General features: G+C 42.3%; 2 long non-coding RNA genes and 1 pseudogene across 2 annotated transcripts in view; all 3 read right to left on the bottom strand.

The window, feature by feature from the left end:
- LOC121545999 overlaps positions 1 to 113 on the bottom strand; it is a 63,921-nt gene extending 63,808 nt beyond the window's left edge. The window contains exon 1 of the long non-coding RNA XR_005996322.1: positions 74 to 113. This is a non-coding gene — a long non-coding RNA (uncharacterized LOC121545999). The remainder of the gene's footprint in view (positions 1 to 73) is intronic.
- Positions 114 to 160: 47 nt separating this feature from the next.
- Positions 161 to 2,210, bottom strand: LOC121545998. Its single transcript, XR_005996321.2, has 4 exons — positions 2,113 to 2,210; positions 1,896 to 2,010; positions 752 to 1,078; positions 161 to 200 (listed from the first exon to the last, which is right to left on the bottom strand). It is a non-coding gene; the product is annotated as an uncharacterized LOC121545998 (long non-coding RNA).
- A 24-nt stretch (positions 2,211 to 2,234) lies between these two features.
- LOC121545997 overlaps positions 2,235 to 24,763 on the bottom strand; it is a 32,601-nt pseudogene continuing 10,072 nt past the window's right edge.

The following is a 24,763-nucleotide window of genomic DNA, read 5'->3' as shown; positions in this document are numbered from 1 at the left end:
TAGAAAACCTTTTTGCAATGATGTTAGCACAGCTGAAAACTGTTGTTCTGATTAAAGAAGCAATGAAACTGACCTTCTTGAGACTAGTTGAGTATCTGGAGCATCAGCAATTGTGGGTTCGATTACAGGCTCAAAATGGCCAGAAACAAAGAACTTTCTTCTGAAACTCGTCAGTCTATTCTTGTTCTGAGAAATGAAGGCTATTCCATGCGAGAAATTGCCAAGAAACAAGAAAAAAAAAAAAAAAGTTAAAGAACAGTCCCAAATCAAATCAAACTTTAAATGCACTTTATATACAGTTTGCTTTGGTTGTTTTGCTACAATATTTCATTTCTGTATCCCCTTGCATTGATTGCTTGTTCTAACACTCCTACAGGGGTAACAAGAAAAATACAGGAAGGAGGAGAGAAAGTGACAAGGGAACAGGGAAAAGGATAGAGAGGAATGTGTCTAATTAAGAGGCAAATGGGAAACAAGCGGCGGTAGCCATTTAGAACGAAGTTTGTGCCCTTTTCACTCTTCCCTCCTCGCTCACATGAAGTGGCTCATTAATGACTCTATGCAGAGCACACTGCTGGGGATGCTGCCACTGTCATGTTTCCATAAGACATCCAGGTTGGATGCTGCTGCCTCTCTGTCTCTCGTCCTTCCTCTCTATCTGGAATTTACAAACCATCTAAACCTCTGCTGAATGTGACACATACACACACACACACACACACAGCAGAAGTGACGGAGCAGCTTGACTCACCTCCATGTACAAAGCCGTGCAGCGTGCAGTCTCTGAAGGTCCCACCAGACGGATCAGACATCAGACTGGACTGGCTAAAGCCAACCGCGTAGGGCTCTGCCACACACGCACACACACGAATGCACGCACAGAAAAAAACTAGGCTGAAATATTAGTATTGAGACAGTTAAATGGCCTCGGTGTTACTAAAATAATCAGGGCATAACCAGGAATACTTTGCGAAGTGTTCAAGGATGAAAAAATTCCATCCATCCATCCCAATTTCTCTGTGCTGACATGCATGCAACCTTTTGAAAATCCATACAGACATACCTTTTGTTGTTCTGTCTGTGCAGCAGGTAAAATGAATCAAGAAAATCAAAGTTAGGTGGAGACAAAAAAAAGACATGCGATTATATGAACTATTTTACTGTCGGATCACCTATTCAACAATAATACACGCAGTACCGAACTTATACCATACTTTGTACTACATTAGTTTCAACTGGCACTTTAACTGATATTTACTTACTTTACTAGGGTAAGAGTGATTTGTGAGATTAAATTAATACTTTCTGGTGCCTACATAAAACAATTCAGCACAATTGCTAACTACCTTGTGCCAACAGAGAGGCAGAAGCACCATGGTTTCCACCAGTTACCACAGCCACAAAGTCAAAATTGGCAATATCGTAAACATTTCTAAAAACAAAAATTTGCTCTTTGGTCTTATATTAAGGTTAGGGTTAGCCATAAGGTTAGCAGTGTGGTTGAGGTTACGTTTAAAATACGATTTTTAAAGAAGATAAATTGTCTAAATAGGCGGGGTTTATGACATTATGACTGTGGTAACTAGTGACGATCAAGCACTATGGCCAAACCAATTGAGCCATCATACTTTCCTATTCATTTATTTAATTATTTTTTTTTTAAATAGGGGGAATTCAAACACGCTTCTCAAACACAGCAATTTTACAGGAAACAGACTTGCTCCAAATGGGTGATATTTATGTTACTTCTCTAGTTTAGACAGAGTTGGATACAGGCCCTATCTTTTCCATTATGGTAAATGTCCAACCCTATAGGTTTAGACTGTATAGAGTTCAATCCCATCAAGTCCTAGAGGACAGATGTCAGAGATCGGGGTCAGAGCAGAGGTGTTTACCTGGGGCAGACATAGGCGTCAGCAGCTCTCCGTTTCTCTCCCTCGTCTGTAGTCTCTCCATTTTCTGAGCTTCGTAGCGCTTCTTCCCCACTTCCTCCCGCTCTGAGCTAGTATACTAGAATGGACACATGCACGTTAACCATCATGCAAGGGAAATACTGTACAAAACTGACCTTAGATTAGTGTCAACTACATCCTTCTCTGTGCATTGACCTACCTTGATGGGAAGCACCTCTGTGACCTTGTTTCATCAACAAAACAAAGGAGATGATCGTGGACTTCAGGAAACAGCAGAGGGTGCACCCCCCTATCCACATCGACGGGACCACAGTGGAGAAGGTGGAAAGCTTCAAGTTCCTTGGCGTACACATCACCGACAACCTGAAATGGTCCACCCACGCAGACAGTGTGGTGAAGAACAGCGCCTCTTCAACCTCAGGAGGCTGAAGAAATTTGGCTTATCACCTACAACCCTCACAAACTTTTACAGATGCACAATTGAGAGCATCCTGTAAATCCCATTCCTTACTTTTTTGTGTGTATTGGGGATATGTTGTGTAATTGTTAGATATTACTGCACTGTCAAGCATTTCGCTACACCCGCTATAACATCTGCTAAACACGTGTATGTGACAAATAAAATTTGATTTGTCTGTTTTTCAGAGAGAAGGGGACATACGAGAGCACCGCCCGGTTGGTCATCTTCATAGCCCCTGTGAAACATAACATGAGTTTACTATCACATAGCATTTAATGCCCTCCCAGTACTTCAAACATCTGCAGCAACTGAAAGGTACACTCAGCAGTATGACATTGTCATACACAACCGGGCGACTATCAACATTAACATTAAAATCTGTCAAGACAGTCTATTGTCTTTTGCGCCCTACCTTTGGAAGGAGCTAATAGTTGCAGTCTTTGACTGATTCATATATGTCGTCATTGTTGATATCTGTAAGTTGGAAGTTTCCCCGCTCTGTGTGATGATGCCATATTGCTGAGTCTACCTTTAAAAAGAGCAAGGAAATGCTGCTGCAGACATACAGGGATATAATTAGCTAGTAAAGCAACTTATTTGACTGAATGTCTTCCATTCCCTGATATTATTGCAGAGGAAACAAATGTGGCATTTGCTCAAAGTGAGACAACACTCATATTCATTCAAAACACGAACAGAGGAAATCTATGAAACTCTCCAGCAAACTTGGTTCTTCCCAAGTATGACCAAACCCTATGTGACCTGCACAGCCAGGGTCTCCAAATCCCATTGGTTGAAATGAAACCAAGGAGAAAACAATTAGAAGGTTAATAAGTGTGTCGATCTCTCAAGTGTCTCGACATAAACATCTCCAGGTATTGACTCGCATCCCGTCATCAGGCTGTGACGTTTTCATGCTGATATCAGCTCCTTCCCGCCAAGGTATTTTCAGTTCATTGCTAACTGCAAGTGTGTGTGGGGTGTGTGTAGGGGGGGTTAGCTTTGTGTTGCACACAACGACTGTACAGAGGAAATAGCAGGTCACATAAGCAAAATATCAATAAATCCCACTCTTCATATCACATCTCTCCTTGCCATGCAGCCTTCAATCTGAGCACGCTTTGTCAGCTATGCACCTTTTAAAAGCAATGTCCCGCATTTGCAGAGACCGCATTCACTGTAAAAGCTTCAAATGTCGTCTCAATCGGAAATGAGCTTTAAATGGTGCATAGCCGACAAAGCGTGATCAAGATTGAATCCTGGCCTCAGTAGGCCCTTCCAAGGGACCTACACAGCTAAACTACAGCTAAGGCTGAGAGCTTTTGCAGCAACTCATATGCCAAGTGCATTAGAAGAGCAGAATATGTTTTTGTGGATTGACATTATGATTGATTAAGTAGCGCTTTGAGCATGTTTGAAAATCGCTTTTTAAAAAGTGGATCATTAGGTGTGCATGCAGAGCAATGCACAACTCTCAATTTCTTACATACTTATATTATTGTCGGGCTTGCAAAGTGTCACGATTTCCGCCGAGGCTGCCTCCCCTCCTTGTTCAGGCAGGTTTTGGCGTTTGCCGTCACCGGCTTACTAGCTACTGCCGATCCATTTATCATCACTCCATTTGTCTTGTCTTCAATCACACACACCTGGTCCTTATTCCCTCATTAGTCATGGTATAAGTGTTCCCTCTGTTTCCTTGTCTGTGTGGGTGATTGTTTATTGTGGAGGTTTGTGAAGCTCGGTGGAGCTCGTGCATTGACGAGAGTATTTTCCCGTGTGCCTTGTATTTTCCAGTGCGCCTGTTTTGTGCCCAGGAGTGTGTTTGACGCATTTCTGCGTAAACCTGTATTTTGCGGATTAAAGCCTGTTATTCTGTGATTTACCCTCCTCCACCTGACTTCTTCAACAACACCTCATCACACAAAGCAAGAGCCCTCACATAAATCTTCGACATACTTCTTATTAGGTGTGCATGTAAAGCAATGCACAACTCTAGATTTCTTACATACTCATATTATTACTATTAGATGGGACTTGCAAAGCAAAAGTCCAAACTTTTAATCTTCATCATACTTCTGACTTTTCATTAATGGGGCTTGCGAAGAAAGAGTCCCCATTCTAAGTCTTCGACATACTTCTTATTAATGGGACTTGCGAAGCAAACATCCCATTCTAAATCTTTGACATACCTTCTTATTATTAATGGGACTTGAGAAGCAAATGTCCCATTCTAAATCTTTGACATTCAGTACTTATTATTATTATTATTATTATTATTAGGTGTGACTTGCAAAGCAAAAGTCCTGACTTTAAACCCTTCTTCTTCTTCAGCACGCTACTCATCTTACACCATTCAAACTTTAAAATGTGCAGACTGGTCTCGCTTGAGTTGCTTGTATACAACTTTTTGATATCTTTTATACTTTTTTTGAATATTAAACTATTTGTCCTTTTTGTCCTCCATCCCCTTGCATTGGATTTCCTCAACATTCTAAATGACAATGACAATGATCCCAAACACACCGCCCGGGCAACGAAGGAGTGGCTTCTTAAGAAGCATTTCAAGGTCCTGGAGTGGCCTAGCCAGTCTCCAGATCTCAACCCCATAGAAAATCTTTGGAGGGAGTTGAAAGTCTGTGTTGCCCAGCGACAGCCCCAAAACATCACTGCTCTAGAGGAGATCTGCATGGAGGAATGGGCCAAAATACCAGCAACAGTGTGTGAAAACCTTGTGAAGACTTACAGAAAACGTTTGACCTGTGTCATTGCCAACAAAGGGTATATAACAAAGTATTGAGAAACTTTTGTTATTGACCAAATACTTATTTTCCACCATAATTTGCAAATAAATTCATTAAAAATCCTACAATGTGATTTTGTCTGTCATAGTTGACGTGTACCTATGATGAAAATTACAGGCCTCTCTCATATTTTTAAGTGGGAGAACTTGCACAATTGGTGGCTGACTAAATACTTTTTTTCCCCACTGTATTATATGCAAGTGAAACTGAATATAATGCACTCAGAAATGTCATTCCTCTGCTGGAGGTGTAAAACACAAACGGGGACATATTTGCAGATGTTATGGTCTTGTGAAAGCTGGCTGAATTCTGGCAAAGTGCATGTCTACAGATTCTCTCTTCTCCCTGTTTTTGTTTGCTTGAAAATATTGATACTGGAGACTTATCAGAAGAAACTGTGAAAACAAGCATTTATAGCGGCTAAGAAATGCATTGCCATTAATTGGAAGGTTAGTTATCCTTTCACAATGGATGGCAAAAATGTGAAGTTATGTATCATTTTATTTTATTTTATTTATTACAAGATTAAGGTTAAGGTTTTTTTTTTTTGTTTGTTTCCAAACCTTACCCTTGGAAGGAAATTGTGTTGGTAGAGAGTTTAGTTATTGACTAGACTGGTGGGCGTCGGCCGTGCAGGCAGCTCGGGCTGAAATTTGAAATAGAGGATGCCTTAAAGACAATCAAAAGTCTTTGTTTTCATTTGTTAGTTTATTGGTTAAAGGTGCAACACAATATTTATTATTTAATTACCTTTGATCTAGTTCAGTCTTATCAATCACTTAAACATATGTAATAATGATCTCTGACTGTGGGCATTTTTGCTTACTTTTTTGGGGTCTAAATAGAGACAGTTAGAAGGGCCATGGCTCATGTTGGATAGTCTAGAAATGCAGGAAATTAGTTTTAGATGCCCAAAATAATTCTGGGGGAGGACCCCCAACCCCCCCCACTTCTAAAACCAAAGTTGCGCCCCTGATTGACAAATCAAATCAAATTGTATTTGTCACAGGCGACGAATACAACAGGTGCAGACCTTACAATGAAATGCTTACTTACAAGCCCTTAACCAACAATGCAGTTTTAAGAAAGAATACCCCCAAAAATAAAAGGTTTGTTTTGTAAATCACAAAAAATACAATATAAAATACAAAATAAAAGTAACGAATAATTAAAGAGCAGCAGTAAAAATAACGATAGCGAGGCTATATACAGGGACACTGGGATCTTTAAAGATACTGATGACCAGTAATTAGAAAGCAGTTGTTGATTAAGGATGCAAAAGTATTCATCCCCGTTGCCGTTTTTTCTATTTTGTTGCATTACAACCTGTAATTTAAATGGATCTCTACTTGGATTTCATGTAATGGACATACACAAAAAAATCCAAATTGGTGAAGTGAAATGAAAATAACCTTTTTCAAAAAATTCGAAAAAATAAATAATGGATAAGTGGTGCGTGGATATGTATTCACCCAATTTGCTCTGAAGCCTCTAAATAAGATATTGTGCCAATTACCTTCAGAAGTCACATATTTGTTAAATAAAGTCCACCTGTGTCACATCATCTGTCACATGCTCTCACTATATATAAACCTGTTCTGAAAGGCCCCATAGTCTGCAACACCACTAAGCAAGGGGCACCATGTAGACCAAGGAGCTCTCCAATCAGGTCAGGGACAAAGTTGTGGAGAAGTACAGATCAGGGTTGGGTTATAAAAAAATATCTGAAACTTTGAACATCCCACGGAGCACCATTAAATCCATTATTATGAAATGGAAAGAATATGGCACCACAACAAACTTGCCAAGAGAGGGCCGCCCACCAAAACTCACTGACCAGGCAAGGAGGGCATTAATCAGAGAGGCAACAAAGAGACCAAAGATAACCCTGAAGGAGCTGCAAAGCTCTACAGCGGAGATTGGAGTATCTGTCCATAGGACCACTTTAAGCCGTACACTCCACAGAGCTGGGCTTTACGGAAGAGTGGCCAGAAAAAAGCCATTGCTTAAAGAAAAAAATAAGCAAACACGTTTGGTGTTTGCCAATAGGCATGTGGGAGACTCCCCAAACATATGGAAGAAGTACTCTGGTCAGATGAGACTAAAATTGAGCTTTTTGGCCATCAAGGAAAACGCTATGTCTGGCGCAAATCCAACACCTCTCATCACCCCAAGAACACCATCCCCACAGTGAAGCATGGTGGTGGCAGCATCATGCTGTGGGGATGTTTTTCATCGGCATGGACTGAGAAACTGGTCAGAATTGAAGGAATGATGGATGGCGCTAAATACAGGGAAATTCTTGAGGGAAACCTATTTCAGTCTTCCAGAGATTTGAGACTGGGACGGAGGTTCACCTTCCAGCAGGACAATGACCCTAAGCATACTGCTAAAGCGCTCTTGAGTGGTTTAAGGGGAAACATTTAAATGTCTTGGAATGGCCTAGTCAAAGCCCAGACCTCAATCCAATTGAGAATCTGTGGTATGACTTCAAGTTGGATGGGTTCCACTGGTGTACAGCAATCTTTAAGTTGGCGCAGAATGGATGGGAGTGAATGAAACTAGCTAGCTAACACATTCAAATTAACCATCTGAGGGAAATGTTTCTGACATGTTATCAATGAGTCAATCACGTCCAGATATACAATACTGTTGGATGGTGTTCATGTTGATTATGTATTATGACACTTCCAACTGGGAGGGAAGGTGCCTGCTGCCCAGGCAAAAAAAAAAAAAAAAACTTTCTGCAGCATTGAAGGTCCCCAAGAACACAGACTTTATGGTAGAGTGGCCAGACGGAAGCCACTCCTCAGTAAAAGGCACATGACAGCCCGCTAGGAGCACCATCCCTACGATGAAGCATGGTGGTGGCAGCATCATGCGGTGGGGATGTTTTTCAGCGGCAGGGACTGGGAGACTAGTCAGGATCGAGGGAAAGATGAACGTACCCAAGAAGGCATCATGCCCAAGAAGGCTCGAGGCTGTAATCGCTGCCAAAGGTTCTTCAATAAAGTACTGAGTAAAGGGTCTGAATACTTATGTAAATGTAATATTTACATAAGGAGAGAGGATGCGAGGAATTGGGGAAATACGGTGGAGATATATCTCTTCCCTCTGTTCTTACTCCCTCAATACAGGTGATGGGCTGCACTTGTCTGTGAAGATTGTGGGGTGCTGTTTTTCAGAGCAAGAATAAATGAAGCTGACACTATCCCAATTCTATGAGACACTCATACCTGTTCATGATGCAGCGTTGTGCCCCACTAAACACAACTCAGGGGCTCATTCTCAACCGTATTTCCCAGTTTCTTCGCAGTCCCTCTTCTTGCTTCCTATGGGAGAATCTCAATTGCATCTCCTTGATTCCTCGCATCCTCTTTCTCAAAACCCATTGGATAAGAAGGTCTGACCTTCTCCTCCAATAGGTTTGAGAAAGAGGCGAGGAGAGAGGATGTAAGGAAACAAGGGAATCCAATTGATGTTTGTGATTCTCCCAGAATGTATCAGAAAATATGTAAGGTCCCTCCCCTCCACCTCCTGGTTTAGGGAAAGTTCAGAGGGGAAGGACCTTGGGCCACCTGTACAATCATGTATGCAGGAAACAAATGAAAGACAATGGAGAAAATGTTATTCATGTTTAGGACACAAGTTGTATTGTATAGAACAGATATGAATGTCTCAGCATAAATTGTGCTGACTAGTTCATTATTTTTCAGGATTCAGTATGATTAATGAGTTTATTCTTATACTCTTGTCCTCGGGGGGCCTGATTGGTATCAGTCTTGGAGGGGCGTTAAGGGTTATTATTTGATCTTATCAAATCATGTCTCCATGATAATCTAGTATTTCACATAATATATCCAACTACAACTGATCACCTGTAGTCATTTGGAAGACCCACAAGAGATACCTACACTGACAAACAGCACCAGGACAGCAGCTCTCAGTGCCTCCTCCCGCTGTCACTGTCTAGCTGCCCTCCTAGCTGTCGTCTCCTCTTCACTCGACAGATAGAAAAGCACTGCCACAACTATGGCAGTGAGTATCTCGTCCATTTTAGGTATTCAAAACTATTGGCAAAGACATTTAGCTATAATAGCTAGCAAGCTATTATGCTATTCAGGCTAACGTTAAGTGAGGCTGCAGCTCGAGCCAGTGTCAGCCCAATAGCGGGAATGAATCATAAGCAAGCTAGAGATGTGTTGTTGGAGGATGTTTAAATGAAACATAGCTAGTTAGTACCAGGTTATATTGGCATATTAGCTTAGCTAGCCAGCTAACTTGGATAGCCAACATTCAATAAATAACCATTGATCATGACAAGGGATAGCATATAGCTACAGCACTAGCTAGGTAGGTAGTTAGCTAGTTACCTTTTGCAAATAGAAAAGTACTGTAGGGTCATTATCTATGCTAACTAACGTTCTACATTATTTTAAAGTATATTAAAAGCAAATTCTTATAATGTCAACACGAGTCGTCTCTTGCTAAAGTTATTGGAGGAACCCTCAACTCCGTTCTCTTATATCGCCACACTAACCCTCAACATGAGGGCACCTCGGGGTGCGTGCTTAGTCCCCTCCTGTACTCCCTGTTCACCCACGACTGCGAGGCCATGCATGACTCCAACACCATCATTAAGTTTGCCGTCGACACGACTGTGGTAGGTCTAATCACCGACGACGATGAGACAGCCTATAGGGTGGAGGTCAGAGAACTTGCAGTGTGGTGCTAGGACAACAACCTCTCCTTCAACGTGAGCAAGACAAAGGAGCTGATCGTGGACTGCAGGAAACGGAGGGCCGATCCCGCCCCCATTCACATCGACGGGGCTATAGTAGAGCGGGTCGAGAGCTTCAAGTTCCTTGGTGTCCACATCAATAAGGACCTATCATGGGCCAAACACCAAGACAGTCGTAAAGAGGGCATGACAACGTCTATTCCCCCTCAGGAAACTGAAAAGATTTGGCATGGGTCCTCAAACAGTTCTACAGGTGCACCATCAAGAGCATCCTGACTGGTTGCATCACTGCTTGGTATGGCAACTGTGCTTCATACCACCACAAGGCGCTACAGAGGGTAGGGGGTAGGGCTGTTACAGTGACCATATTACCGCCACACCTGCAGTCACAAGTCATGAAAGCCCATGAGCTCATTTCTATAGGTTATGCAATTGCGTGAAAAAACAGAGTTATGGCCTTTTTTTTAAAGAGGAGGATCCCATCAGCTTTCTATAGGCTACTATATTTATTTCTCAACTTTCCTAATATTAAGCACATTGATTCTCTTTACACAGATTCTGACCACAATTATTGACCACAACTACCTAACCACACACCTACTGACCACAACTACAACTACTGACCACAACCACAACTACTGACCACAACCATACTACTGACCCACACAACTACTGACCGAAACTACTGACCAGGGATGGGCATTTAAAATGACTACATTATAAAATAATATGTTTAAGTAAAATGTTTTAAACGTCTTCTACTACCACAAAAAAATAATTGTAAAGCACTTTAGCAAGCCCTACAACTTCACTTGTAATGTTACCATTTAGTTATTATTAATATTAGATTTATTCCGCTTGTTCTAGCGCTTAAATGACTTAAGCTATTAACACGAAACCAACTTCCAAATGTGCAGACTGCCGCAACTTTTGCTTGAGAAAATATTTTTTATAGACACATTTTCCTCATCGATCTACACACAATACCCCATAATGACAAAGCAAATCAGGTTTTTAGAAATGTTTGCAAAAATATATAATTACCTTATTTACATAAGTATTCAGACCCTTTGCTATGAGACTAAATTGAGCTCCGGTGCATCCTGTTCCCATTGATCATCCTTGAGATGTTTCTACAACTTGATCCGAGTCCACCTGTGGTAAATTCAATTGATTGGACATGATTTGGAAAGGTCTATATAAGGTCACACAGTGCATGTCAGAGCAAAAACCAAGCCATGAGGTCGAAGGAATTGTCCGTAGAGCTCCGAGACAGGATTGTGTCGAGGCACAGATCTGGGGAAGTGTACCAACACATTTCTGCAGCATTAAAGGTCCCTAAGAACACAGTGGCCTCCATCATTCTTAAAATGGAAGAAGTTTGGAACCACCAAGACTCTTCCTAGAGCTGGCCGCCCGGCCAAACTGAGCAATCGGGGGAGAAGTAACTTGGTCAGGGAGGTGACCAAGAACCCGATTGTCACTGACAGAGCTCAAGAGTTCCTCTGTGGAGCTGGGAGAACCTTCCAGAAGGACAACCATCTCTGCAGCACTCCACCAATCAGGCCTCTATGGTAGAGTGGCCAGACGGAAGCCACTCCTCAGTAAAAGGCATGACAGCCCGCTTGGAGTTTGCCAAAAGGCACCTATTGGACTCTCAGACCATTAGAAACAAGATTATCTGGTCTTGTGAAACCAAGATTGAACACTTTGGCCTGAATGCCAAGAGTCACGTCTGGAGGAAATCTGGCACCATCCCTACGGTGAAGAATGGTGGTGGCAGCATCATGCTGTGGGGATGTTTTTCAGCGGCAGGGACTGGGAGACTAGTCAGGATCGAGGGAAAGATGAACGGAGCAAAGTACAGAGAGATCCTTGATAAAAACCTGCTCCAGAGCGCTCAGGACCTCAGACTGGGGAGAAGGTTCACCTTCCAACAGGACAATGACCCTAAGCACACAGCCAAGACAATGCAGGAGTGGCTTCGGGACATGTCTCTGAATGTCCTTGAGTGGCCCAGCCAGAGCCTGGACTTGAACCCGATCAAATATCTCTGGAGAGACCTGATAATAGCTGTGCAGCGGCGCTCCCCATCCAACCTGGCAGAGCTTGAGAGGATCTGCGGAGAAGAATGGGAGAAACTCCCCAAATACAGGTGTGCCAAGCTGTTTTTTTATTTAACCTTTATTTAACTAGGCAAGTCAGTTGAGAACAAATTCTTATTTACAATGACGGCCTACACCGGCCAAACCCGGACGACACTGGGCCAATTTGCTCCGCCATATGGCACTCCCAATCACGGCCGGTTGTGATACAGCCTGGAATCGAACCAGGGGGTCTGTAGTGCTGCCTCAAGCACTGAGATGCAGTTCCTTAGACCGCTGCGCCACTCGGGAGCTTGTAGCGTCGTACCCAAAAAGACTCAATGCTGTAATCGCTGCCAAAGGTGCTTCAAGAAAGTACTGAGTAAAGGGTCCGAATACTTATGTAAATGTGATATTTCAGTTGTTTATTTTTAATACATTTGCAAAAACGTCTAAAAACCTGTTTTTGCCATTATGGGGTATTGTGTGTAGATTGAGGGAAAAAAACGATTTAATCAAACTTAGAATAAGGCTGTAACGTAAGAAAATGTGGAATAAGTCAAGGTGTCTGAATACTTTCCGAATGCACTGTATAGACAGCATAGAAATGAACTGTGCTGCATATTGTGCACTGCATCACACTGAAACAAATGCTGTTCTACTCATTCCCATCGTATTTAATAATATTATCCTCTGTCACCACTGTAGCGCTTAGTGGCTGACAATGGAACAAGCACCACAGTACATTATTACATGCCTTGGTTGGCACACCACATGAAATAATAAGGTAGGCAGGGCCGTAGCTACATATGAAGACACCGACATCCAGACCTCTGTAATAAAAATAAATAACTAAAACATATATTTTAGGAACTCAGTCGGGGTGTCAACTTACTGTTGAAAGTTAGAATAGTAGAATACACAAGGTGCAATTTTGAAACTTCATTGTGCATCAGCAGTTTTCCTCTTGTTATATGTCACTCACTGACAGTCACTAAATGAGCCCATGTTAGTAAAACATTTTTAGATTACATTTACCAATGTTTTCTCTTTTACAATTAAAGGTCAAAGACACTGCATTTCAAACAGTCAGCAATAATCTAATGAATTCAGGGCTTGTGAAATTATGCCGAGGCTAAATATAAGCCTTCCACAACCCACTAATAATTTAATTATTTCCTCTAAATAGTTTAACCTGCTTTTTTGCAATAATCACTGATCTGGCTTTCAGTCGGTCTATGAAAATGCCCATTTTGTTACAGATTTAACCAGAACCATGCATAATGCACATTCATTTCTTGTAGCAGGATTATAGAAAATGTACACAGGTCTCATAAACAACCTCTGAAGCACAAGCCCATGTGCTAGTGAGTAGCCAGCTAATCCTTATAGGAATCGTTATATTTCAAGTTTAGCCAACTTGGATCTATTTGCTAGCTAACAAGTTAGAACAGCTGAATTGTTATGAACACACCTTTCTGTCCGTCTCCATCTGTTTGAACAGCATGCTAGCCTGTCCTCTTTTTTCAGATGTTGAAATCAAGTGGCCCACCTTATTTCTCAGAATGAGAATGAGTTGCCAATTCCTTATATAAGTAAGTGTTTTATGCTTATTGCACATATATAAAAACACAGACTAGACAGCTAGTATAAAAGTCTTTGGCTGAAATTTTGCTAGTAGTACCCCAATGCCTCGCACGACAAACTGAGCATACATTTTCCAGAATCAATGGTCATTGATACTCCTGTTTAAGTAGTGTCTGCTCTGTGCACAACTTGAGACATAAAAATAGTATTGTTAGAAAGGTTAACTTCTCCTCTATTACAGTAAAATAATGTCTCAATGAGTTTCGGTGTCCATATGACTGATTCTGTTGGACCAAACCTCAAATGCAAATAACGAGTTGAAACCGTCAGAGAGGAAGACGGCTTGGTGTGTGTGTAAACCAGGGTTTCCCAAACTCAGTCCTCGGGACCCCAAGGGGTGCACGTTTTGGTTTTTGCCCTAGCACTACACATCTGATTCAAATAATCAACTAATCATCAAGCTTTGATAATTTGAATCAGCGTGTAGTGTTAGGGCGAAAAACCAAAATGTGCACCCATTTGGGTCCCAAGGACAGAGTTTGGGAAACGCTGGAGAAGAAGAGGTGAAGCGAGAGGTTTCACTCTCACCAAAAGGTGTCCAAAATAAGCCCAATGTGTTTCTATGGGCTTATTTTGGACCTAAGCTTGTCGCCTGCCTTCCCGCCTTTGGGACAACGACTCCCATTGTTAGGGCGGGGACATGAGCATCTCTTCATTATATACAGATCTCTGGTATAAATGGGAAGGTGCACACAGCACAGAAGTAGCAAAGGAGACGAGACCAAAAAGACAACAAGCGGACATGAACACTCAAAAACAACAACGTGATTCTTTCGATACAGGCATTTGGAATATCGTGCAAAAACATGATATATCGCCCAGCCCTAACTTGTCGTAGCCTAATCATGGACGCATTTGAGATATATTCATACTGATACTGTAAATGTGTACATCAAACGTACCCACGCTCATTCTCTTATGTCTCTATGCTCACTCTACCTAGTTGTATATAATGTAAACTTTGTTTAAACTCTGTTGTCTATTTTCAGTCTCTAAATGTTGTCTATCACTGGCAGCACCATATCACCAAGTAACATTCAGAGTAAATATACTTGGTGAATAAAGGTGATTCTGATTCTGATTACCAACCGGGCACGCAGGGCACGTGCCCAGGTGCCCTGACCTCCAGGGGGCCTCACATTGATTTTGTTAGTCACTCTCACTCAGATATCATTTGGGAATAACATTTGCATTTTACACCCAAGTTAGAGCCATGCAGATAGGCAGTGTTGCCATGCCAACCATGCGTGGAATCGGGCGAGCTTTGCCCGGCCTTGTTAGCTCACTGCTTTCCATCATCCAGGAAGTTCCTCACATAGGAGGAAGCAGAGGTATATTTACATAGCCTCAGCTCACAAAGACTGATACCAGGCTATAAATGGCTCTACTGGACCTCTTCACTGTTATGTAGGGGAGGGGGCATGAGGGGAAGGGATGAGGAAGCATCAGAATGAGAGCTCCAATTCATGACCTTTGGAACCAATGAGGAGAGGAGTGCAATGCCATTTAACTACTGGCTCTAAATTTCAAATGTACAATATTGCATAAGTGAATGTTTGATAGGGTGTCAAAGACATGATAACTTTTGGTCTAGTGGCACTAATTGCTTGTTTGTTTTTCTTTTGGTGGACTGATGGAGAAGAGATTTTCAAATGATGCAAACTCAAAGAAGAGAAATGAGCTCCCTGATTGGCGTAATTCAAACAACATTTAAGTGTATTCGTGTGTGCATGCATTTCTTTTGTTTCAAATGTGATTGTGTATTTTATTTTTGTTTAGTAACCACAGTGGAAAGAAAAACTGCGGAGTTCACTTTGATGAGGAGACTATCCTTCTTGACTGACAAACACTGGTCTGAAGCACAGTGCACATTCACATCCTCTTCCCCAGTCAATTCTTCATCCTATTTTTGGGAATTCTCCAAGGGAAGCCTTCCCTTCCTAGTGACTTTGAACACTACGAATCCAAACCCCAGGAGAGATGGCCCCAATATATCTCTTTCTTTCCATCCCTCCCATCCCAAAATAATCCATATTTTACTGGCCTTTCAGAAAAGCGTGTTCCATGAACAAAGATAGTACAGCGGGGATTGTTTAATGCTTGATCCGATGATCAAAACCACCGATTTTCCATAGAAGTGAGCCAAGCTAGAACCACTGCAGAACTGCCAGCCTGCTGAACAGAGCAGGGGAAAGAGACTATAAATAGATTTCAAGGGTGGAATTCAATCAAATGTAGTCATCATACAGTGTGCTTTAAACTAAAGGAATGGCTTCCTTAGTTTGGAGTCAACGTTTGCTTCTCTGATTGATGATCAATGATTCACAAAAAAAGGGACATAACTTGGCAGGGGGTCTGGGGGTCCTCCCATTTTTGGGGGCATCTAAAGCTCATTTCTACACAATCTAATATGACCCATGGCCATTCTAGCCGGCTCTATTTAGAACAAAAAGTAAGCAAAAATGCCCACAGTCATCAAGCTAGGTAAGATATCATTATTAAATATGTTTAAGTGATTGATAAGACTGAACTAGATGAATGATAATTCAATATTGTGTTGCACCTTTAACCAATAGCCTAACAAATGAACAACTCTAACAAATAAAGTACAAAGACTTAACTTTTGATTGTCTTTATTAAGACATCCTCTATATTTCAGCCAGACCGACCAGCCAGCTCGAGCCGCCAGCATGCCCGACACCCACCAGTCTAGTCAATAACTCAACTCTCTCCCAACACAATTTCCTTCCCATCTATTTGTTTTGTCTCAAGGGAAAGGTTTGGAAAACAAAAGTATAATGAAAACACACATACACCTACACATTAACACACAGAAACAGTGCACCCTCCATATAATTCATATCATAGGCCTAATAGCACTGTAGAGCTTTGTTTACTTGCACACAATACAGCTGCGTCACCCCATCCTGCCCCTAGGGGTCCATGGCCCTGCAGCGCCCCAACCCAACACACCCCACTTAGCTTTAGGATCTTAGTGAAACATAAATTATTGGTTTCAGGTGTTAGGCCAAGGCCAGAGTGACAACAGTACGGCAGACCCCAGGGCCAGGACTGAGCAGCCCAGCAGCTAGGGATTGCCTAAATAGGTACACTACATGACCAAAAAGTATGTGGACACCTGCTCGTCGAACATCTCATTCCAAAATCATGGGCATTAATATGGAGTTGGTCCCCCCTTTGCTACTATAACTGCCACCACTCTTCTGGGAAGGCTTTCCACTAGATGTTGGAACATTGCTGTGGGGACTTGATTCCATTCAGCCACAAGAGCATTAGTGAGGTCGGGCACTGATGTTGGGCGATTTAAGCCTGGCTCACAGTCGGCGTTCCAATTCATCCCAAAGGTGTTTGATGGGGTTGAGGTAAGGGCTCTGTGCAGGTCAAGTTCTTCCACACCAATCTCGACAAACTATTTCTGTATAGACCTCGCTATGTGCACGGGGGCATTGTCATGCTGAAACAGGAAAGGGCCTTCCCCAAACTGTTGCCACAAAGTTGGAAGCACAGAATCGTCTAGAATGGCTTTGTATGCTGTAGCGTGAAAAAATGTCCCCTCACTGGAACTAAGGGGCCTAGCCCGAACCATGAAAAGCAGCCCCAGACCGTTATTCCTCCTCCACCAAACTTCACAGTTGGCACTATGCATTGGAGCAGGTATCGTTCTCATGACATACGCCAAACCCAGATTCGTCCGCCGGACTGCCAGATGGTGAAGAGTTTCCACTGCTCCAGAGTCCAATGGCGGCGAGCTTTATACCACTCAAGCCGACATTTGGCATTGCGCATGGTGATCCTAGGCTTGTGTGTGGCTGCTCGGCCATGGAATCCCATTTCATGAAGCTCCCGATGAACAGTTATTGTGCTGACGTTGCTTCCAGAGGCAGTTTGGAACTCTGTAGTGAGTGTTGCAACTGAGGACAGACGATTTTAACGCGCTTCAGCACTTGGTGGTCCCGTTCTGTGAGCTTGTGTGGCCTACCGCATCGCGGCTGAGCCGTTTCCACTTCACAATAACAGCACTTACAGTTGACCGGGGCAGCTCTAGCAGGGCAGAAAGTTGATGAACTGACTTGTTGGAAAGGTGTCATCCTATGACGGTGCAATGTTGAAAGTCACTGAGCTCTTCAGTAAGGCCATTCTACTACCAATGTTTTCCTATGGAGATTGCATGGCTGTGCGCTCAATTTTATACACCTGTCAGCAACGGGTGTGGCTGAAATAGCCGAATCCACTAATTTGAAGGGGTGTCCACATACTTTTATTTATATAGTGTATGTCCCCTGACGTGGGCATGTTTTCAATGCAGACTCCTTTTGTCATACACTATTCCATTTAAGGCATCCAGACCTTATGAAAGTTGCACAGTATACCCTAGTGATACATAACTTGACATTTCTTCCATCCATTGTGAGAGGATAACCAACCTTCCAATTAATGGCAATGCATTTCTTAGCCGCTATAACTGCTAGGTTACAGTTTCTTCTGTACAGTACTGTAGAGTAGAGTTCAGTACATTAGAGTTGAGTACAGTAATGTACATATCTACTTTACTGTACTGAACTCTACTCTGCTGTGCTATGATGTCAAACTTGTGAAACATAGATGTCGATGATTGTTTCAGATTTGGCCTGCTCCGGACCAACCAAATGTGGTCTTGTTTGGGGGCGGAGCTCATTACAATAATAGCCAGTGTGTAGAATAATACCCATATATGCAAAATAAGGATATTGCATATTTCTACCTTTGTGTACCAATTCAGGATACATCGCCATGAAGAGAATGACATTCATATCCATAATTATGCATTCCTGTATAGTACAGATCAGGGACCCATGATACAATTCTGTTACCGGATTTAAATCCCCTTCACCTACTGTAGTTAAATAACCAAAATACATTTTTTTCCAACTCAATGTGTCATGTCATAGCTGACACACCATTTCTTTCTGCAGACATCTTTGAATCTTAATTTGGAGCAGATATTTATGAGAGTTTTGGAAAATGTTACTGTAATTCTGTTGTCAAGCCTTGCATCTGCATTGTTCTTCCATGAAATGTGTTTTTGTGAAATGTTCTATGTACATTTTTCAAAGTAGTTCTTATACATAGAGTTGTATGGCTTGTTAAACTTTGAAATCAATGTTTTTTGTTTGGCATACATTTTAAAGTGAACATTTTGAGTCAATGCATAATTCCGTTACCATGGAATTGCCCTAAAGGATGTTTCTGCTCCCTATGGAAGCCTGAGATGTGACTGTTTATATGTGTTGTTAACATGGGCGATAATGATTGTGTGTGTGTGTGTGTGTGTGTGCATGCGTGAGAGACATGTTCTTGCTCCAACTCTCCTATGGCACGTGCTATGCCGTGTGAGCCACACTCCACAATCATGACAGCACTGCCATGCTTTTTTAAGCCTGGCCCACAATGCATTACAGTAAACTGTGTGTGTATATGTGTGCAACAGTCTGTGTGTGTATATGTGTTCATGTAAATATGTGTCTCTCTCTGTGTGTGTGTGTCTGTGTTTCATGATGGTCCGCCCTGCGGGGACAATCATCACGGCTTGTGCACACAGTACCCAAAGTTCCCCTTGGGGAGTGTGACTGAGGCCACGCTGACAAGATGCACACTGACTAACTGTGAGGAACCTGGGAGCCCGGTCATGTGACCACACAACATACACACACACACTTACATTAACAAATATGCAAACATACAGACACCAGCAAAAACACTCACGCACACACATTTACTTTAACACACACACACACACACCCTAGTCCCCAACCATCAAACCCTTACAACACGCCTGTCAGTGAATAGAACTGTGGAATTATCACCGGTCTGTTCCAGGTAGACGAGTAGGCTTGGGAGGGTATGGTAATGAAAACAAGAGGAACAAATGGGTGAAATCTCAAATGTCAATGGGTGAGAACGGCAATGATAGAAAGGGCAAGTGTGTGTCCACAGAGGCCCTGTTACACACAAACACACACAACGTCTGTGGCCAACTGGGCCGCTGTTTGTGACGCCTGACAGTAAGTGGAAATGACAGAAGCAAATAATGTCTGCTCCCGTTAGCATCTCTTCCCCTTGACCCTGCAGGAGCCTTTAAAGGGCCAAACACTGACACAGCACACACACAGTGACACACACACAGATATACACACATACATAAATGAACATACACATATGCTCACACAAAACCACAGACACACACATATAAACACAAATGCATGCAGTATACACACATTCATATTAGTACTGTACACACACACACACACACACACACACACACACACACACACACACACAGGGAGAATACGGCACATGCTGGAGAACCCCTGCTATCCTATACGTTGCTAGCATTTGTTTACGTGGAGAATCTCAACTTCCTATAGTGGACATAGTAAGTATGAAGATACAGAATTAATGGAAATGAACAATCTTGTTGCAGTGCACGCTCCATTATATTTCATATGACCTAATAGACTTCCCCTATGGTTAGTTATAGCCCCTCCTCTCTGGAAGGACCCCAACTGAAGGGTGTCTTTGGCAGTGCCCATGTGAAGCAGCAGCAGCTAGCTCCTCTCTCTCCACCTGTCATTCTCATCTCTCTGCCCCCACGTCTCCCAAACTTCTCCTGCCACATGGAAAAGCATTGTTGCTGTGGCAACGGCCACCTTGGGGAGATCTCTCGATTTCTCTCTCCCTCTCTCAGTTAACTGAAAACACACAAATGTACATGCTTTTAGCTTGCTAAGGGGAATGTCCATTCTACTAATTGTGTTGACGCTAGGATCCAAACAAAACACACCAAAACACCTTATACGGATACAGTACTTCTGTCTTTTTCCTACTATGTCAGCTTCCACCACAACATACATGACAATTCTGTCTGTTTACTTCATAGAGAATCATTGGCCACAGCCCTTTGGGCAATATGTGCATTGGATTGTCTCCTGCTGCTTTCTGTTGAGTTCAGTTCAGATATTACCAGGTCACAGATATTACCAGGTCACAGATATGATCAGAACACGGGTTCCCATGGTTGTCAACTCCATTTCGCAGCATTGTCATGTCAGTTGACATTTCAGGGTCAGAAGAGCATGTCAGGCCGTGCCACCGCGCTGTTCGTTCCCTTCATCCACAGGGAGTCTCTCTGTGTGTGGGTGTGTTTGTGTGTACATGCATCATGAGCGTGTGCGTGTGAGTGCGTACCCAACAACATCCAACCTTTAACAGCAGTCTACAGTGCTGATGCACCCAGCTGACAACAAACAAATGTGAATATACAGCTAATGCCACACAATATATAGTAGCTAGTCCACACAGAATGCTAAATCATTTCACATTTACATTTTAGTCATTTAGCAGACGCTCTTATCCGGAGCAACTTACAGTTCGTGCATACATTTTATTTGCCTGGTCTGCAAATCATGAATTGCAGACCAGGCAGGGGACTGATATGTGCAGTTTATTGAGGAGTAACCAGGAGATACAAAGATGATAACTGCACTCACACCATTGAGGCACCAACATCTCAAGTTGAATCGCTGCACCAAAATGTGCATATGTTTACATACATAAACACCAAGTCTTTACATTCCCACACGTGATTGTATTGTGCAGAGGGGTAACTTCATTCTGATACAAAAACATACAATTCACGACTAAGGATATATGACATCATAGAAGTAAATATACCGTCAATGGAAGCAACATTAATGTTGAGCTTTAATTTTGGCTCCAAGAGGACACAATAGGAGCAGAAGTGTTTTCTTTCCATTTTGTTCTTTGACTTGCGCTGTGCCGCCCCCTAGCGACTGACCGTCACCAAACACAAGGAGGTAATTTGTTAACCCTCCAGAGCCAATTCCAAAGTACAATATTCGGCAGGTTGGTCGTCTGAAAGTGTTGCAGCCAGTCACACTCTCAGACAGCAAGTGTTCAATTTGAATATCCAGTGACCATTATCGATTTGAAGAGGGGTACACTTTACATTTTATTGGAAGAGGTATGCGTAATGGATGGTCGCTATGGTTACCTGTGAGGATGTTCTCTGACGTCATGTGGACCTGCACCTCCACAGAGTGTTTGGAGGCGTAGGTGATCTCGGTGCTGACATGCACCACCTCCCCGATGAACATGGGGTACAAGAAGTCGGTACGCTCCACACGAGCCAGTTGCGCCGCGCAGCGATCCTGAGAGAGTGAGAGGAGGGAGGGGTGATGGAGGGAAAGAGGCAATCAGTCTTAGTTAGGGTTTCCAGCTTTGACAATGGCCAAACAATGTGCATCACCTAGGGTAGATAGGATCCTTCACAATTCATGACAATAACAAAAATATAACTGCAACACGCAACAATTTCAAAGATTTTACTGAGTTACAGTTCATATAAGGAAATAAGTCAATTGAAATGAATTCATTAGGCCCTAAATCTGTGGATTTCACATAACTGTTGGTAGGGGCGTGGATCAGAAAAAGTCAGTATCTGGTGTGACCACCATTTGTCCGCACACAAACACACAAAAACACAGTCATGGGAAGCACAAATAAAACATCACAATTCACCCAGAAAAACAGTTACATTCCTCTACAAATAAGTCCCCAATCAATACTTTAAATTGCCCGAACAGCACCAGAACATTAAGATTAATTTTGTTTCAGCAATACAAGCAGATTTAGCTAGCTCGGTGGAGATGCTAGGTACCTCAAGAGTTAACCAATCCTGTGCATTATACTTCAGCAGCAAAGTTAGATAAGACAGAAGTTTATGAAGTAGGGCCTTGTAAACAAAAAGGGAGTAATGTAGAGATCTATGGGTCTTTAGCGAAGTCCAGCCAACCTATTGAGAGGATGCAGTGATGAGTATCAAAACTGTCACCTGTAACAAAACAAAGGGCACTATGGTAGAAGGCATCCAAAGGTTTAAGAGTAGTAGCAGCTGTACTTTCATAAATAATATCACCATAATCAAGAACAGATTAAAAGGTTGACTGAATAATCTGCTTCCTACTGCCTAGAGAAAGGCATGATCTGTTTCTGTAGAAAAGGACAACTTTAAATCTTAGCTTCTTATCCAGCTCATCTATATGTTTTTTAAACGTCAAATCCATATCAATCCAAATGCCTAAGTATTTATATGCAGGAACACGTTCGATTGGAGAACCATTTAATGAGTGAACATGTAGTTCATCTGAAACATTCTTACGAGAGTTTAAAAATAACATGTATTTGGTTTTGCCAGTATTAAATTTTAAAATCATTCCTGCATAGGCTATAAAATCTGACTGTTGTTTTGACACAGCCAGATCAACAGTCTAGCATACATAATAGTATCATCAGCATATAGATGAAGTATACAATTTTTTACAGATTGACCAATAGTGCCTTCTGAAAGTATTCAGACCCCTTGACTTTTTCCACATTGTTACGTTACAGCCTTATTCTAAAATGGCTTTTTTTTATCCTCAATCTCAACACAATACCCTATAATGACAAAGAAAAAAACAGGTTTTTAGAATTTTTGGATCATTTATTACAAATAAAAAAACGGAAATATCACATTTACATAAGTATTCAGACCCTTTACTCAGTACTTTGTTGAAGCACGATTACAGCCTCGAGTCTTCTTTGGTATGACGCTACAAGCTTGGCACACCTGTATTTGGGGAGTTTCTCCCATTCTTCTCTGCAGATCCTCTCAAGCTCTGTCAGGTTGGATGGGGAGCGTCGCTGCACAGCTATTTTCAGGTCTCTCCAGAGATCAGGTTCAAGTCCAGGCTCTGGTTGGGCCACTCAAGGACATTCAGAGACTTGTACAGAAGCCACTCCTGCGTTGTCTTGGCTATGTGCTTAGGGTTGTTGTCCTGTTGGAAGGTGAAACTTCTCCCCAGTCTGAGGTTGTGAGCGCTCTGGAGCAGGTTTTCATCAAGGATCTCTCTGTACTTTGCTCCGTTCATCTTTGCCCTGATCCTGACTAGTCTCCCAGTCCCTGCAGCTGAAAAAAATCCCCACAGCATGATGCTGCCATCACCACGCTTCGCTGTAGGGATGGTGCCAGGTTTCCTCCTGACGTGACGCTTGGCATTCAGGCCAAAGAGTTCAATCTTGGTTTCATCAGACCAGCAAATCTTGTTTCTCATGGTCTAGGAGTCTTTAGGTCCCTTTTGGCAAACTCCAAGCGGGCTGTCATTTGAGTTTTACTGAGGAGTGGCTTCCATCTGGCCACTCTTCCATAAAAGGCCTGATTGGTGGAGTGCTGCAGAGATGGTTGTCCTTCTGGAAGGTTCTCCCATCTCCACAGAGGAACTCCCTGACCAAGGCCCTTATCCTCCGATTACTCAGTTTAGCCAGCTCTAGGAAGAGTCTTGGTGCGTCTAAACTTCTTCCATTTAAGAATGAAGGAGGCCACTGTGTTCTTGGGGACCGTCAATGCTGCAGACATTTTTTGGTACCCTTCCCCAGATCTGTGCCTCGACACAATCCTGTCTCGGAATGCTACGGACAATTCCTTCGACCTCATGGCTTGGTTATTGCTCTGACATGCACTGTCAATTGTGCGACCTTATATAGACAGGTGTGTGCCTTTCCAAATCATGTCCAATCAATTGAATTTACCACAGGTGGACTCCAATCAAGTTGTAGAAACATCTCAAGGATCAATGGAAACAGGATGCACCGGAGCTCAATTTCGAGTCTCATAGCAAAGGGTCTCAATACTTTTGTATAAAAAAAAAAGGTATTTCTGTTTTTTATTTTTAAGAAATTTGCAAACATTTCTTAAAACCTGTTTTTTTTGTCATTATGGGATATTGTGTGTAGGTTGCGGAGGAAATATTTTTATTTAATCAATTTTAGAATAAGGCTGTAATGTAACAATATGTGGAAAAAGTCAAGGGGTCTGAATACTTTCCGAAGGCACTGTAAATTGTGAAGAGAACAAGTCCCAAAATCAACCCGTCGTACACCTTTATGCATTTCAAGAAATTCAGACTTAACCCCATCAAATCATGATGGCCTGAGTTCTGTCACTAAGATAATCATGAAACCATGAAGCGGCGTCAGAGCTCAGGCCTATCGAGGACAAC

Source organism: Coregonus clupeaformis, chromosome 30 (genome assembly GCF_020615455.1).
Source record: "Coregonus clupeaformis isolate EN_2021a chromosome 30, ASM2061545v1, whole genome shotgun sequence".
NCBI classification, from domain to species: Eukaryota; Metazoa; Chordata; class Actinopteri; order Salmoniformes; family Salmonidae; genus Coregonus; species Coregonus clupeaformis.
Note: the sequence above shows the minus strand (reverse complement) of the source record. Positions and strands in the feature narration are given on the sequence as shown.